Raw genomic sequence first — 18349 nt, 5'->3', positions numbered from 1 at the left:
GAGTTCACTCTGTATGGGATCTTGGGTAAGTTATTTGAGCCCTAGAAGCATCCACTGCTTTTACCAGCAAAATGGAGATCTTAGTAGTGTATACATTGAGGGTCAGGGCGGAATAAATGAGATGGTGCCTTAATGCTTAGCCCAGTGCTTGCCACAGAGTGATGGTTAGAATGTTGGCTGTTAGAATTATGATTGTGGGCTCAGGGCAAGAGCCCAAACAGCTGTGATATTCATTTATTGTCTTTGTATCTCTCATATGCCAGTGTTTTGTAACCCTTAAAATCCTTGCCCATGGTTGATTAAAAAAAAAATCACATTCTTTGTCTTCCTTTTTTTTTTTTTTTTTTTGAGATTCTAATACCCACCTCGGGTGAACCTCCATTTGGAGAATCAGTGTATATTCTGTATATTTTTTTCCAGCCAAGCAAATGCTGTCATGTGTTGGTTTGCTTTCTGTAGTTTCTATTACAAAAAAAAAAAAAATATGTATTGACACACACACACACACACATATACATATAGTATACATATATACAGTTTCTGTAATATAAAAATATAATATTGCATAAATTATAAAAACTTTACAGTCACATTTTCTGATTTCTCTAACCAGTTTGAAACATAGGCTATCTGCAATAGAGGACAAAGTGCAAAAGTTAGTTTGTGATATTATGATTGATAATAAGAAATATATATTTGCTCTCCATCCCCATTCTAGCATAGAGCTTCTAAAGGGCTTGGAATTTTCTAAGCGATGACAGCCATAAAGGTCTTTTGTTATGTTAATGAGGTGACTTTGAAACCACCACCCCCCAAGGCTGAGGGCTGGTTCCAAGTAATAGGAACACAGTTTAAGGTGATCTCTTGGTCTCAGATTGTGGTTCTGCCTCTACTGGTATGATCTTGGGCTGTTTAACTAGGTCTTATCCCCATCAGTAAGCTGGAGTAATGCACATCTCCCAAGGATTTGAGGACTGAATGAAACCAAGTCCAAGCATACACGTATTCATTGTTGCATCATTGATAGTAGGCGTTGTCATAATTGACCGTTACTAATGACCTTTCTTTTTCCTGTGAGGATTCACCAGGAAAAGAAAGTGTGCAATGTGAAGATTTTGGGTATTAATTTGTTTCTCAAGGAGTAAATGGATACCCAAAATGGAAGAAGGAAACTCCATATAAATTTGTTTTATTTTATGGAAAGCCATTAAAGATTCGACTTTGTGTTCCAGTGCCCAGGTTAACTTTGGTTCCTCTAGTATAGGTTAGACTCTAAGAGAAGAAAGTGTTTTTGTTCAATTTTACTTAAGTTTACTTATATGGTACATAGTGCACTTAGCACTTCATGTGAATTATCAACTTTAATAAACACTCAACATGAGGGTATGACTTGTTTCCAATTTAAAGATAGAAATGTTGGTGGGAATGCAAGTTGGTACAGCCACTTTGGAAAACAGTATGGAGGTTCCTCAAAAAGTTAAAAATAGAGCTACCCTATGACCCAGTAATTGCACTACTGGGTATTTACCCCAAAGATACAGATATAGGAAAAGAAGGGGCACATGCACCCCAATGTTCATAGCAGCATTGTCCACAATAGCTAAACTGTGGAAGGAGCCGAGTTGCCCTTCAACAGATGACTGGATTAAGAAGATGTGGTCCATATATACAATGGAATATTGCTCAGCCATAAGAAAGAACAATTACCCAACATTTGCATCAACATGGACGGAACTGGAGGGGATTATCCTAAGTGAAAGAAGTCAAGCAGAGAAAGACAATGATCATATGGTTTCACTTATTTGTGGAACATAAGGAAGAGCATGGAGAATATTAGGTGATAGAAGAGAAAAATGAAGGGGGGGAAATCAGAGGGGAAGACGAACCATGAGAGACTATGGACTCTGGGAAACAAACTGAGGGCCTCACAGGGGAGGGGGGTGGGGGATTGGGATAGGCCAGTGATGGGTATTAAGGAGGGCACGTATTGCCTGGAGCACTGGGTGTTATACGCAAACAATGAGTCATGGAACACTACATCAAAAACTAATCATGTACTGTATGGTGACTCACATAACAAGCATTAAAAAAAAAAACCCAAAAAATAAAAGGCTTGGAATTTTCTAAGTGATGACAGCCATAAAGGTCTTTTGTTATGTTAATGAGGTGACTTTGGGACCCCCCCCCCCCAGCCCCAAGGATGAGGGGTGGTTGCCTGTGGAGCCAACCTTGTTATTAGGGGATTGGAACTTTTAGCCCCAACCCCAGACTCTCTGGGAGGGGAGGAGGGCTGGAGACTTAGTTCCATTGCCAATGGTCAATGATTTAATTACGCATGCCTAAGTAATGAAGTCTCCGTAAAACCCCAAACAGGATGGGTATGGAGATTTCCTAGCTGGTGAAAGCAGGGAAATTAGGGAGAGTGGCACATTTGAAGAGGACATGGAAGTTTTGTGCCCTTGCCCCATACCATGACCCATACCTTCTTCCATCTGGTTGTTCCGTAATTATATCGTTTTATAGTAAACCACTGACTTATTAAGTAAAATGTTTCTCTGAGTTTTTTGAGGGAAGGATTTGAACCCAGGGAAGGAGTTGTGGGAACCTCGGATTCACAGTCAGTCAGTCACAAGCATAGGTAACCATCTGGATTTGCAGTTGGCTTCTGAAGGGGGTGGGAGGTGGGCAGTCTTGTAGGACTGAGCCCTTAACCTGTGGAATCTGATGCTGTCTCTGAGTAGGTAGTGTCAGAATTGAGTTGAACTGTAGGACATCCTACTGGTGTCTGAGATGTGTGTGTAGAAAACTTTCTTCTCTATGTTTAAATTGGGTCCTAGAACACCTTTTAGTGTTTAATTCAGTTTGCCACAGGTTGGGAAAAAGCCCAAGTTTCCCAAGGCAATTCACTAGTTGTCTGTGCAAAAAAAAAAAAATCATATTTTAATGCATAACTAATACTGTCATAAATCTGTTGTTTGGACACTTTTGTCAAAAGTTATCTATTTTCCTTTTAAGAGAAATATACCTGCCCTTCATAATTAATTTAATTTCTACTAAGTATTTTTCTTTTTTCATCATGTAATAGTTTTCTATTTCAGCCCTAACTTCTTTTGTTTAAATGTGAAATTTGTGAGTCAAATATTGCAAATGGTATAAAAAGCAAAATTATCTTTAATTCATTACTTTCCAGTTTTATTCATTTCCATAATAGGCTTCATAGTGGGAAAGTATTGACTTTAAGTCAGTTAATTTAGAAACTTTTGTACGAACTGAAAATCTGAAAATGGGGATAAAAGAAACAGGTAGAGAGAGCTGGGTAGAGATTGGTCTACCACCCCTGGGAGAGGAGGATAGGGCAGGTAAAAGTGCTCTGGAAAGGAGGAAAGGGTAAGTCATGGCTTCATGTAGTTGCATGGGTAGAAATACAGGAATGTTGGCATAAGAGGCTCAAAAAGCATAATTAGATCTCAATCACAGAGATGTGGAGATTTTTAACCCACGTCAGTAATTCCAGAAAATAATCAAAAGTTAAAAGTGGCTACTTGGTTTCAAGGAGCCCTCTCTGCTTAAAAATCACTTTTGCACTGATGTTAAATATAAAAATACCCCACAGCTATACATTGGTGTGTCTTGAGCCTCTCCTTAATATATCCTACACCATAGAAAAATTATCTGCTCATAACTTATCTACAGATTTTACATTTATTGGCTTTGGCAACAAATAGTTTTCTGAAAAATGAGTTGCAAAAATTTTTATAAACAAAATATATTTTTTAATACTAGAGGAACTCTCAATTTAAAATAACTCAAATCATTATTCTTTGATTAGATAACTCTGTAAGTTCAACTATGCTAGGTTTTAAAAATGGGTAAAACACAAAGCAAAGTTACAAGAGCTCTGGGAAGAGAGGGTCGAACAGAAGATTGTCTAAAATGGTCATACATGGGGATGTGCGGCAAGGGTAGGCTTATATGTATTGGTTGGCAAATACACAGTATCTCCAAAGGATTCACAAGAAACTGGAAACAGTTACTTTGGGGAAGAGAACAGGATGGATGGGGAATAAGGATAAAGAAGACTTTTTATTTTATTTTTTTTTTTTTTAAGATTTTATTTATTTATTTGACAGAGAGATAGCCAGTGAGAGAGGGAACACAGCAGGGGAGTGGGAGAGGAAGAAGCAGGCTCATAGCGGAAGAGCCTGATGTGGGGCTCGATCCCGGAACACCGGGATCACGCCCTGAGCTGAAGGCAGACGCTTAACGACTGTGCTACCCAGGCGCCCCAAAGAAGACTTTTTAAATTGTAAATCCTTTTGTATTACTTGAATTTTGAAAACTTGTGGGTATGTTACCTATTTCCTTTCCTCAAAAAAAAAGATGATAAGGGCTATCATTTGACTTTGTGAAAAGATCATTTATTCATGTGTAACTACTTTTTAGGTGTCTATCTTGTGCTAACCATTGTTCTAAGCACTGGCTTGATCACAGAAGACTTTTCTGAGAAGGTAGCGTGTGAGCTGGGCCAGACTGTTCCAGGCAGAGGGAGTAAGTACAGAACCCCCAGGAGGGAAAGGGGTCTGAGGACTAGCCATTTTTGAGTTCGTGGTCACCATGCGTGTGTTTACAGGTATGTGTGTGTGTCTGACTCTGTTCCACATCAACCCCATTGGGGATGGCAGGATCGACATTTTACTAGGGTGGCAGAGAGTTGTGAACTATAAAACCACTTCTGGATGCTATTTTTCACACCCCTAGGGTTTGTCCCTCCATGTAGCTTCCATAAATACCACAGATAAAACTTGGAGGAGCATAGTAAGTCTCATCTCATGGAGGTTTCTTCCCCGGTAATCAGAGAGGACATTCAAGAAAGAAAGAAGAAATGAAAGTTTTGGCCTCACTCTTAGCATTGCCTGTACACCATTGCAGGGGAGAACATGGTCCCCATGAACAAGAGGACTTTGGAGAGATTTAATGAGACCAGGTGGGCTATGAAAGTAGCTTGTAAAATAATGCTTGAGGTAGTGATTTTATTGTCTCCCTCAACCACCAATTATTCTTCTTTAGAGTAGATCATAAAGAGAGCCATTTGATTTTTTATATTTTTTCCTGTTTAATTTTTAAAAAAATATTTGAGAGAGAGCATGCATGTGAGGGAACATGGGTGGGGTGGGGGGCAAAGGGAGAGGGGTGGCAGACTCCCCCCCTGAGCAAGGAGCCTTATGTGGGACTCTGATGTGGGGCTCTGATGTGGGGCTCGATCCCGGGACCCTGGGATCATGACCTGGGTCGAAGGCAGAACCTTAACCAACTGAGCCACCCAGCCACCCCCTTTTTCCTCTTTATTTAGTAACTTATCACAGGTCAGGCCCTGCTCTAAGTGCTTTATATATTAATTCATTTTATCCTGTTAACATTCTTACTGCTAGTTCTATTTCACTGACAATGAAACTGAGTCATAGAGAGGTTAAACAACTTGCCCTGGATCACACAGCTGGGGGGCACAGAGCACAGAGTCGGGTTTCAAACCCAGGCAGGTTGGCTCCAGAGTCCCTGCTCTTATTGACTATATTGGCAAAGGAATACATTTAAACTTCCATATTTCCCATCTCAATTGATTTTCATTCAATTTGAATAGTGATGTAAACACGCTTAGAAAAAAATTTAATAGTAGCGAGTGCCAGCATTTAGATTATATAGTAATTAGAAGGGAGATGAAGAAAGAAGCTTATTAGCTTCTATGTTCAATCAGAAGATTTGACTTGGCTAAGTTCAGTTTTCCAGATGAATTAAAAAAAAGTAAATTACACATTTTATTGCACTCATCTCTTATTAGATAAACATGTTAACATAGTACAGTTTTGTCCTTTTTGGATAAGAAGGTTTCATAGTTAAAGGACCCAGGAAGTTCATCATACAAGTGTGATGTAACAGCAAACAGAGGGTCCCCATTCAATAGCCTGGCATTTGTCTATTACATGGGACAATTTTTACCTTATTGCACCATTACATTTTATTCAGGCAATATTAGCAAGCACACTAGCCTGTAAAGAAAAATTAACTTTCAATAAAAATATCAGGAATGAAGTGAAATATGGGAAATTAATACCCTAGAATCCCTAAAATGTACCACAAAGTTCTAGCCATAAAATTTCTTTGAAATACATGGTGTTCCATGAGAGGGGTTTTGCGGAAAAATAAAACAGAAAGGATACATACCCTTTTGCCCTTGCTCGCTGTGAGACTTATTATGCGGTTTCTCCTAAATGCCTGCCCATTTCCTCATGCACAGATCTAACATTATACCGTTTCTCATTTAACTATGCAGAATTGAGAAAATGCATAATTTATAAAATCTTTCACTAGAATGTCAAGTGGCCCGAACTGTGTGTTTCTAGAGCTGAATTTTCATTTCTTGCACCGGTATAATGGCCCATGACTGGAGGTCTAGGGCCACTACTTTTTCTTCAGACTCTGCTCCATATCCAGGAACACAGTTTTGCACCTAAAATGTCAGTAGGGCTGGCAGTAGCAATCAGGTATTAGCTTGAGAGTGTGTGCACACACCCATTCACACACACACAGTGATCTACAGAGATCAGGGTTGGAGATGGTTACGCAAATATAATAGAGTCCTTTGGCAAATTTCGTCCTGTTTTAAAGCTGTTGGAAAGAATAATCACTGTAAGCCCAAACAGAATCTGTTGCTCTTGAAAATGATCATCTATGAAAAATTTTTTTTTGTACTTAAGGCCATGTCTTAGAATGTATAATCAAAGCACATGTTTCTAATGGTAGGTAAGGAATCATGATGCTCTCTGTTCAAAATCCTGCAACTATTCTTCATTTCACCCAGAATAGAAGCCCAAGTCCTCAAGGTGGCTGATAAGGGATCTTCTTTTTATTTCCCCATCTTACAGCCTTCCAATTGTTCCCTGCCTGGAATGTTCTCCTTGGTTACTCCCTCCTTTCCATCAACTCAGTTCAAATCCTTCTTTCTAAAAGAAGCCTGCCTTGACCCACTTCCCCACCCCTGTTGTCCTGATCTCATTTATCCTGCCTTTTTTTTCTGTTATAGTGGACACTTTCATCCTATGATATAATTCACTTATTTCTTTTATTTATTGTTTACCACTTAGCTCCTTTTTCTAAAATTGCAAGCTCCATGAGGACAGGGATCTTTTGTTTTTTTTCACTGATGAATCTCAGGGGTCTAGGAGTGCCAGGTGTACAGCTGTTGCTGAGTAAATATTTGTTGAGTGCATGATTGAATTAACTGAACGTCTACATCACAGAAACAATCCCAAGCACTACGATTCCCATTTTCTAGACAGGAAAACTAGATCTCAGACTGATTAAGTGACTTGTCCGAAATAAAAGGAGTTACCAAGAGCCAGTGAAGGGATCATGACAGGTCTGCCTACCACCAAAGCCAGTGTGCTTTCTTCAGCACCAGAATCACAGCCTTTGTAACAGAATTATAGTTGATAAAAACAGACTGAGTTATGGTTTGTCATGACAGGACAGAAGCAATTCCACACAAACTGAGAGAAATTAGTGGTTTTTGTGATTCTAGGTTTGAATGTGATCTTTTATGTAGTTTTGAGGTCTTGAGGGCCTGTGATTGAGGGTCAGAGAGAGGGGATGATTCCAGAAAGCTGCATTACAACATTCTTGAATTTGTATATGAAATAAACTAACCCAGAGAAAAAGGGTGAGAGATTAAGTAGATACAGTTCAAAAATGATCTGAAGTTAGCAATGTGGTGTTCATGTTAGTTTTTATTTTTAGGGTCCTATTCACCCAACATGTGTTAGAAATTTCCTGGGGAGTATATGAAAAATACAGATTCCTAGGCTCCACCCCAGCAGCACTGGTTTAGTAGATCTGTAGACCCAGAAATTTGCATTCTCATCAAGTTCTTCTGTGGTTTTGAAGCAGGTGACATAGAGATCACAGCCAGAAATTTGTCCCTAAGGCTTGTAACCAGAAAAAAAAAGTAACTTTAGAGACTTATCAAGTCCCTAAAATATTCAGTATTTCAATTTTAATCTTTCTTTTAAAAAACAGAGGAATCTGTCATATTAAGACATTCAAATTGGCTTAACTGCTCCCTTAAGGAGCCTTTGCCATTTGGCTGGTTGGTGATTGGAACCTACTGACAGGGGTGGTGATTGAAATGCATTGTTCTTGGATACAACATGCCTTCTGAAAATATTTGTTGACTTGAAATGCAAGTGCTCGGTAACCACTCTTGAAGAGCTCTCTAGAAATAAAATACAATTAATTCTCACTACTATAGTTAAGTTGAAATGTAATGTCTTAAGCACCTTTATCCCTAGGCTGCTCTCCCAAGTTCTACAACTTATGAAGACCCTGGAGTGGTAAGGTATTGAATCAGTGCCTTTCACAGTATAGAAAATTCCTCCTTTTTATTGAAATCTCTTTGTTGTCACCATGTCTTCAATGAAGACATGATTAAAATTAAGCCTAATCAATGAGTTTGCTAATGGTATTCTCCTATTTACAGTAAAGTTCTGGTCAAAGCCCCATACATGCAGTCTCATTGCAGAGAGTGGTATGGCTGGCTGCCTGTCTCAGGTAGAACCCCATTGTTTTCAGTTTTGGAATTATTTTACCCTCACCTGGAGTGAGATCTTCATTTTAAAGTCATGAAATTAAATTTGTCACTTCATGAAGTTTAAGTGGTCTTGGGGTTGATTAAATCAAACCAGATTCATAGGATGTCTTACTAAGAAATAGGAATCCCAGTTTATCAAATTGCAGAGGAAGAGCCACTGGGGTCAAATGAGCAGTCCATTCATGGATAGTATGTTATCTTGGTGAGCACAGAGTTAGAGGGAGGAAATAGGGTGCTGCTAAAAAGACATTTGACTTAGGTTAATATTAATTGCTGTGTTAGCTTTCTCCGGGTTAGGAATTTTTGGTCTAAATAAGTCCTGATTGTATTTAGGGCATGCTCTTCTCTCTTCTGAGCTGCTCACATGTATTTATTTATTTTTTATTTTTTTAAAAGATTTTATTTATTTCAGAGAGAGAGAGAGAGAGCGCATGAGTGGGGAGAGGGGCAGAGGGAGAAGGAGAACCAGACTCTGTGTCGAGCAGGGAACCTGATGTGGGGTTCGATCCCAGGACCCTGGGATCATGACCTGAGCCGAAGGCAGATGCTGAACTGACTGAGCCCCCCAGGTGCCCCTAACTTGTATTTATTTTGATGACTCCCTTTATCAGTTATTCCAAACTTTTACTACAACACCACTTCCTAGCAACATTTAACAATTTATCTTATTGCTATATTTTAGTGAGTTACTTTCTGACTTCTAATTTTATTGGCAAACTGTCTAAATCATTCATGGTGATAATGACAACACATGACTTCATAAGGGACCTCATCTTGAGGATGATCTTGAGGCTCAGAGTGGACACTTAAGGATATCTAGCCATTAGTGGTAGAATCTAGACTAAAACCTAGTTCTCTGATTCCTAGTTATGAACTCTAATTCACACTGTCCCATATTTCGATGGCTAACTGAAGGTATGGAACCAGTTTTTAGCTGTGGAATTGAGTACAACTAAGTAGCTCACCTAGGAAGAGAACCTACCATCATGATCTCTTTAAGACAGCATTTTAACCAACCTAACCAAGTCTGAATGGGCTAGCTCAGATTAGCAGTTCATTGTAATTGTTAGAGGGATGAGGGAGCAGTCTGTGCTTTGTGTAGACCTCAATCTAATTACTACAGATACAGAAATTGTCTAAGAGTTGTCAAAAGTTTTTGTTGCCCATTTTTTTGGAATTTTCAAATATTCAGTAATTGGCTTGGGTTTTGGAATTATTTCCCTCTTTGGTCTTAGAAAAGCATTGGCCCTTTTAAGGCACATTTTTAGTATTGGTATGGAACTTCCAAGTTTAGTCTCCTTCAAACAGAAAGAGAACCATTACATTTCTTTTTTTTTAATTGGAAAAAAAGCTGTACAATGGCTTTTCATGTCCCTATAATTTGAGAACAACTGGATTTTTCAAAACAGTATATTTCCTCATATTTCCTAGTACAGAGAGCATATAATATAGGTACTTAATAAGTATTGTTGAATGAATGAAGAAATACTTATTTTGGCCATTGAAAAGGGGTATATGAATTATATTACTTCTCACTCCTTTGGTAGCACTGGATGAAAATAATGACTCTCACAGATGAGCAGCCAGACATCAAAGTGACTGAGAACCAGGCAGAACCCTAGATGTTCTAGTTCCTGAATCACTAATGTTTCCCTAATGATGTGTCATGAAGATCTTTGATACTTTTGGTAAAGAGAAAATCATGACTCTCCTGCAAATATAAAATGAAGAGTTACGAAAGATTTTATTTAACTCATTAATGAGGGAACCAGTAAGATGTTAAAACTGGTTGAAAGAACATTTGAGTAGCTAGCCATTTATAGGCACAACTAAGATAAGATTAAGGGGTTATATACAAAATTGGTTAATATCCAACAGAGCCATAAACCATAACCTGTCTGGTTACCTGTTCTACCAAATAAACATCTACAAGTTAACCTGTTCCTCTGCAGAGTTGTAAACTGGCCTAGACAATAAAAAACCAAGCCCAGTCCTTTACTGAAATGGTTCCCAGTAATCTCTTTTTGCCTGTTTCCAAGTTTCAAATAATTTTCTGATACCCTGGCGTGCCGAGGGTTTCTTACCATCACCAACGTCTTACTGCCCATACTGCTTCTTGCACTGATCCTTTCATCCTCCTTTTCTTCTCCCTTTTCTGTCTCCAATATATACATTTCTTTCTAACTGATCCTCTATTTAAGTTTTGTCTTGGGTGAAAGTAAATTGTGACATCTATCTGTGATTCCCTGTCCAGTTCATTGATACTTTTTTCTTTCTTTCATCCCTCCATTTATCCATCCACCCATCCTTCTATTTATCTCATTTTTATTCATCAATTCTCACATTTACTCAGCAAGCATATGCTGAACTTCAGTTAGAGGTAAGGTATGTGTCAGGAGCTGAGAAGAATAAGTCCTTCAGATATCATATCCATGTCTTCTCTGAATTCAAGTTTATAAACCAGTTGGCAAGACAATCCATCCATTAAAATTATTTCACAAGAGTTATTTTGTTTGCCAAGACTAAAACAACATTTTTTATAATAATTTTTTATTATGTTATGTTAGTCACCATACAGTACATCCATAGTTTTTTATGTAAAGTTCCATGCTTCATTACTTGCGTATAACACCCAGTGCACCATGCAATACGTGCCCTCCTAAAACAACAATATTTTAATCAAACATTTTTTCAAGTGGCTACCTGGTTATCCATGACTCCAGCACTCTCCTGTATGAACTTTTTCAATAGAAAATTATTCTGAAAGCAGTGCTCTAATGAAGACAGAGTTTGATTTGAAAGTATTAAATTTTGCCCACAGAGTTATGTATCAATTCAATTAAACAAGAAGAGAGTCTATTATGCCTGGGAAACTGGATGGGCATTGGGCATATATCTTTACAGAGCTCTGCTTATGCAGATCCTTCCCTGAGAGATGTACCCTTTTTTTTCAAAGATTTTATTTATTTAATTGACAGAGAGACAGCCAGTGAGAGAGGGAACACAGCAGGGGAGTGGGAGAGGAAGAAGCAGGCTCATAGCGGAGCAGCCTGATGTGGGGCTCGATCCCACAACGCCGGGATCACGCCCTGAGCCGAAGGCAGACGCTTAATGACTGAGCCACCCAGGCGCCCCGAGAGATGTACATTTTTAAGTGCTGGTAGTCATTTCAATTTCAGTGTAAGGGTTAAAATAGAGAGTAGATTAAAATAGAGAATGTAAGGGTACCTGAGCACCAGAGACATAAAAAGAGGGACTCCCCCTGAAACAATCTAATGAACAAAATGGATGATGGAATTTTAGTCATTAAGAAAATTAATTAAAATAGATGAATAATAAATAAATTTATTTATTTTAATTCCAGTATAGTTAACATACAGTGTTAGATGAGTTTCAGGGGTACAATATAATGATTCAGCAATTTGACATATTACTCAGTGCTCATCATGATAAATGTACTTTTAATCCCCTTCACCTGTGTTACACATCCTCCCACATAATCATCATTTTGTTCTCTATAGTTAAGAGTCTGTTTCTTGGTTTGCCTTTTTTCTTTCTCTGCTTTGTTTCTTTTTTTTATTTTTTTTTTATTTTATTTTTTATTTTTTTTTAAGACTTTATTTTTATTTATTTGACAGAGACAGAGACAGCCAGCGAGAGAGGGAGCACAAGCAGGGGGAGTGGGAGAGGAAGAAAGGCTCATAGCGGAAGAGCCTGATGTGGGGCTCGATCCCATAACGCCGGGATCACGCCCTGAGCTGAAGGCAGATGCTTAACCGCTGTGTCACCCAGGTGCCCCTGCTTTGTTTCTTAAATTCCACACATGCATGAAATCATATGGTATTTGTCTTTTTGTGACTGACTTATTTCACTTAGCATTATACTCTCTAGATTCATCCACCCATCCATGTTCTTTAAGACTGAAACAGATATGTAAAACCAGCTGTCTTCCATTGAGTCAGACATTGAGACTTGGAAAAATCTAAAAACTGTACTCTTCTCACTGAGAAAGAGACATTTGAGTAAGAACCAAAGAGGTGAGAGAAACTGAAGAGAGAGGAAAATTGGATTTAAGAATTGCTACACACTGCGTATTCCTATATGTTAAAAATGCAATTAAAAGTAATTCTTTAAAAATAAACAAAAAACAGGTTCATCCATGTTCTTGCAAATGGCAAGAATTCATTCTTTTTTATGGCTGAGTAATATTCTGTTACATATACACCACATCTTTATATATATGTATGTACATATATACATGTATATACCTATATATATATATACACACACACACCCCACATCCATTATATATATATAACATTAGATACCACATCTTCTTTATCCATTCATCTATAGATAGACATTTGGGCTGCTTCCATATCTTGGCTATTTTAAACAATGCTGCATTAAACATAGGGGTGCATATATCTTTTCAAAGTATTTTCGTATTCTATGAGTAAATACCCAATATTGGAATTACTGGAGCACATGGTAATTCTATTTTCAACTTTTTGAGGGAAGTTCTCCACAGTGGCTCCACCAGTTTGCATTCCCTTCAGCAGGGCAGAGCGTTCCTTTTTCTCCATATCCTTGCCAAGACTTGCTGTTTCTTGTTTTTGATTTTAGCCATTCTGACAGGTGTGAGGTGATACCCTGTTGTGGTTTTGATTTGCATTTCCCTGATGATGAGTGATGTTGAGCATCTTTTCATGTGTCTGTTGCCTATCTGTATGTCTTTGGAGAAATGTCTATTCATGTCTTCTGCCCATTTTTAAATTGGATTATTTTATATTATTTTCATGTGTGCATGTGCTGAGTTTATAAGTTCTTTAAATATTTTGGGTACTCTTGATTGGATATGTCATTTATAAATATCTTCTCTCTTTCAGTAGGTTGTCTTTTAGTTTTGTTCATTGTTTCTTTTGCTGTGCAGAAGCTTTTTATTTTGATGTAGTCCCAATAGTTTATTTTTGCTTTTGTTTCCCTTGCCTTGGGGACATATCTAGAAAAATGTTGGTACAGCCAATGTCAGAGACATTACTGCCTGTGCTGTGTTCTAGGATTTTGATAATTTCAGGTCTCACGTTTATGTCTCTCGTGTATGGTATAAGAAAGTGGTACAGTTTCATTCTTTTGCATACTGCTGTCCAGTTTTCCCAACACCATTTGTTGAAGAGACTGTCTTTTTCCTATTGGATATTCTTTCCTGCTTTGTTGAAGATTGATTGACCATATAATCATGGTTTTATTTTGGGGATCTCTGTTCTGTTCTCTTGATCTACATGTCCATTTTTGTGCCAGAACTATGGTGTTTTGATTACTACAGCTTTGTAGTATGTCTTGAAATCTGGGATTGTGATACCTCCAATTTTGTTCTTCTTTTTCAAGATTACTTTGGCTTTTTGGGATCTTCTGGATTATTTGTTCTAGTTCTGTGAAAATGATTTTGGCGTTTTGATGGGGATTGCATCTGTAGGTTGCTTTGTGTAGTATGGACATTTTAACAATATTTGTTCTGCCAATTCATGAGCATGGGATATCTTTCCATTTATTTGTGTTGTCTTCAATTTCTTTCATCAGCGTTTTATAGTTTTCAGAGTATAGGTCTTTCACTTCCGTAAGTTTATTCCTAGGTATTTTATTATTTTTGGTGCAACTGTAAATGGGATTGTTTTCTTAATTTCTCTTTCTGCTACCTCGTTTTAGTGTATAGAAATGCAATGGATTTCTATATATTGATTTTGTATTCTGCAGCCTACTGAATTCATTTATCAGTTCTAGTAGTTTTTTGGTGGAGTCTTTAGGGTTTTCTTTTTTAAAATTTTTATTTATTTATTTGAGAGAGAGAGAGAAAGCATGAGGAGGGGCAGAGGAAGAGGAAGAAGCAGACCCCCCACTGAGGATGGAGCCTGACCTGGGGCTCCGTCCCAGGACCCTGAGACCATGACCAGAGCTGAAGGCAGATGTTCAACCAACTGAGCCACCCAGGTGCCCCTAGGGTTTTCTGTATGTAGTATTATGCCATCAGCAAATAGTGAGTTTTACTTCTTCCTTACCATTTTGTATGTCTTTTATTTTTGTTATCTGATTGCTGTGGCTCTCCCACTTGATTGTGGTGAATGATTTTTTAAATGTATTGTTGGATTTGGTTTGCTAATATTTTGTTGAGGAGAAATTTCAGTCATTCTTAAGAATGTGTGGGAGGGTTGAGGGAGTTGGTGCAGAGAGAAGAGGATTGGTTGTTGGTTGGTTGGTTGGTTAAGGAGGGAGAGCAAGGAATAGAAGTGAGAGAAGGACATTGCAGAAATTCCACAATACCTTGCCATAGCTGTCTGGGTCTTGGTTGGGAAAGGGAGTAGGGCAGGTGGAGGAAACAAGTTCTAGAAAGGCAGAGGGTCTCATTGTCTTAATATAAATTGGCACTAACCTAAACATGTCAAAGAAGTTGCAAAATAAATCACCTTAGGAGCCATCCTTGAGAAGCCAGGTAGCTTAATCCTAGTTAAGGACAAAATCTAGGAAATCATATTTTCTTTCGACCTAATTAACATATGGCTGCTTTCAGCCCTGGCTAATTTGGTTTGATGCAGCTTAGTGATTTGAATAGTTCTCATTAATGAAGAAGTAGACTGCATGTATTAAGCATTTAGAGTTTCCATTATTGTCCTTCTGTTAAAATGTTCTTAATTTTGCTCCTGGGGGAGACTATGTCAGGGACTGGGAGGAAGATAGCTGGGAACTAAAGCCAGGTTAGCTTGGGAAGATGAGTTTTGGCAGTCTTTGCCAGTTTGTTGGCATTGCCAAGAACTAATCCTATTTTCAGGGAGGAGTGTAGGTTGTTAGAGGCTCCATGCCTTTTATTCATATGTCTTGAAAACAGATTGACTATAGGAAGCTGTAGCTAGGATAATGCTGTGCTCAAGAGTAATGCTTAGTAAATGCTTTTGGGAAATGTAAATAAACTGCAATATTCACTTTATCTGTCTTCTTCATTTGAATATACTTGTGATTAAGACTTTGGGTCAGGGGGCGCCTGGATGGCACAGCGGTTAAGTGTCTGCCTTCGGCTCAGGACGTGATCCCGGCGTTATGGGATCGAGCCCCACGTCAGGCTCCTCCGCTATGAGCCTGCTTCTTCCTCTCCCACTCCCCCAGCTTGTGTTCCCTCTCTCACTGGTTGTCTCTATCTCTGTCAAATAAATAAATAAATAAAATCTTTATAAAAAAAAAAGACTTTGGGTCAGGTAAATTTAAATATCCAGTAAACAACAGAGTGTGATTTAGTAGAAAACCTATTACCTTAATTTGAAAAGAACATTGCATGGAACAATTTACGAATGCAGAGAAAGAAATCTATAATACACACATATATATGTATAAATACATATATAAACATATATCCCAAATGTACATATCTAAAAATGTAAACCTAAAGACTCCTTATGCAAGTTCTGGGGTGATGTGCAAAGGACTGGAACAGGGTCAGCAGGCCAGTCTTCTACTCCTGTCTCTTCCTCTAACTCCCCAGGGGACTTCGGACAAGTCCTTGCCCTGCCCTGAGCATCAGTTTCCTCACTGTGGTTAGAAGGGTTCAGGCAAGATATCCTTAGCAGCTTTTTCTATCTTGGTGATTCTATGTTTGGCTGAAATTTGAGTACTTTAGAAACAATGCTCCTGTGTTTTAGGTGACTTTAATTCTATCCCTTCATACTGAAGCATCCTCTGGATTCCCTTCCCGCCTTATCCCCCTCTTTCTTTCCTCTCTTTATTTTCTTACCCCTTTGTCTCTTCTCAAAGCCCAGGTGTGAGTGGTTGTCTCAAGGAGACTCAAATTTGGGAGAGACTAAAATTTGGAGAGATGCAAATTTCCTCCCCCAACTCTTATGTACTTTTATAAAAGAAAACCTTAGACCGTATATGCTTAATTTTAGCTTCATAAGTGAATGTGTGAGAGTGTATTTTTCTGAAAACAGTTCCTCAGAAGGAGCCACACTGGCAAAATGCTAGTCTTGTCAGATGGTAAGATGACCACCTATACATACTGCTGGTTGAGCACAGCACCATCCTCAAGACACGCTAGTCTATTTCCTGGGGAGTTTACAAAATCCTCACCCGATTAATTTGGACTTCAGCACAGTCTACTGTCTAAATGTCTTTATGGCAGGACACTGAGTGTATCTGAAATGTTTCCTGACTAGAGGGGATGTTTTGGCTTCAAACTGTGTGCGGAAGGGTGAGGTCCTTCTTCACTTGTGGTGGCCAGAGCACCATTCAGGGACATTCAGTTATCTCTGGGAGCTCTCCTAGTCAAGGCACTGCTGTGACATAATCCTCCTTAAGTGGTGACAGTGACAGGATCACACTTCAGAGTTTAGCAGCTGGAGCCCTACACATGTTGCTAAAATAGTATCAGAATTGAGGTGAAAAGCTTAATTTTAGGCTTTTGAGAGCTAGGCTTTCTTTTTTTCTTCAAAGTCTGAGATCAATTTGTTGCTTATCATCTTTTTTAGCCCCCATTGCTGCCAATAAAACTCCTTACTGTCAATCATTAGGACGTAACAATATATTTGCAATATAGATTGAAACCAGTTTAACTAAGTCTCTCATAAGATTTTATATTGTAAGATATTTTCAATCCACAGGTTACATGCAAAGATTTTAAGTTTAGTTCAGATTTGATGGTCATGCTAATGTCCAATTGGGAAACTTAGAATTAAAAAAAAATTTCCCTTTCATCAAGGAAGAATTTACTGACAAGTGTGCTATGTCATAGCCAAGCACAACATACAGAGATTCAACCCAACTATTATGGTTTGATGTAGGGACATGAAAACCTTTTTTTCTATCAAGGGTCAGAGAAGGAGAAAAAGCTTTTTGAAGGTTCCATAAATTAAAAATAGTGAAGTTAAAACAGGGATTTTAAACAAATAACCATCTGTTAAGGTTTTTAACTTAGAGCAGGGAACAGGAAATTCTATTCAGGAAGTATATACAATAGATCCTTACATTTTGTAATAAGGTCATATAAAGAGTAAGGACTGAAAGAGAGAAAAAGAAAGATGGGAAGAAAGGAAAGTGAACAGAGAAAGGGTAGAATTAGGAGGTGGAGGTAGAGAAGGCTGGAGAAGGAAAGGAGAGAAAAATGAGTGGATTCTCTAGGGATGGAGACTTTCCATGGGCCCATCTGAATATCCCTCCCTGTTCTCAGCAGCCTTTAACATATCCTTGGGGGAAAGATTACTCCTTCTCCATCTCTTGTTTAAGTTCTCACTTTTCATATCCCTTTATGGGAACCTGGCCCTGCTCACCAGCTATTATTCTGGGCACAGTTCTCTCTCCTGCCCTTCCCAGCCCCACTCCTCTGGTCTCACTGTTCCCCTTTGCTGTTGGGCAGCCCTCCCCATCTGCAGCCCCTAGCGTTCCCACCAGCCTTCATACCTGCCTCTGCCACCAGTCACTTTCCCACTCAAACAGTTGCACCCAGAACTTGCCCCTGGAAATGCTCCTGGATTCTGCTTTTCTATCTCAGAAGAGTGAACTGGGAATTCCTCCCTCACTTCTAATTTAAGGCAATAAAACCCCAGATGGCTAGAGTCTTTCCCAAGGCCTCATTTCCCCTCCTCTCTCTCCTTCCCTCTTTGATTCTTTTTCTGCTTGCTTTCCTGCCTCCCTCTTCTCAACTTGAAATGGGAAAAAAAGGATTAAGAA

Source organism: Ailuropoda melanoleuca, chromosome 1 (assembly GCF_002007445.2).
Source record: "Ailuropoda melanoleuca isolate Jingjing chromosome 1, ASM200744v2, whole genome shotgun sequence".
NCBI classification, from domain to species: domain Eukaryota; kingdom Metazoa; phylum Chordata; class Mammalia; order Carnivora; family Ursidae; genus Ailuropoda; species Ailuropoda melanoleuca.
The sequence above is the reverse complement of the archived record's forward strand: the minus strand, read 5'-3'. Positions refer to the sequence as shown.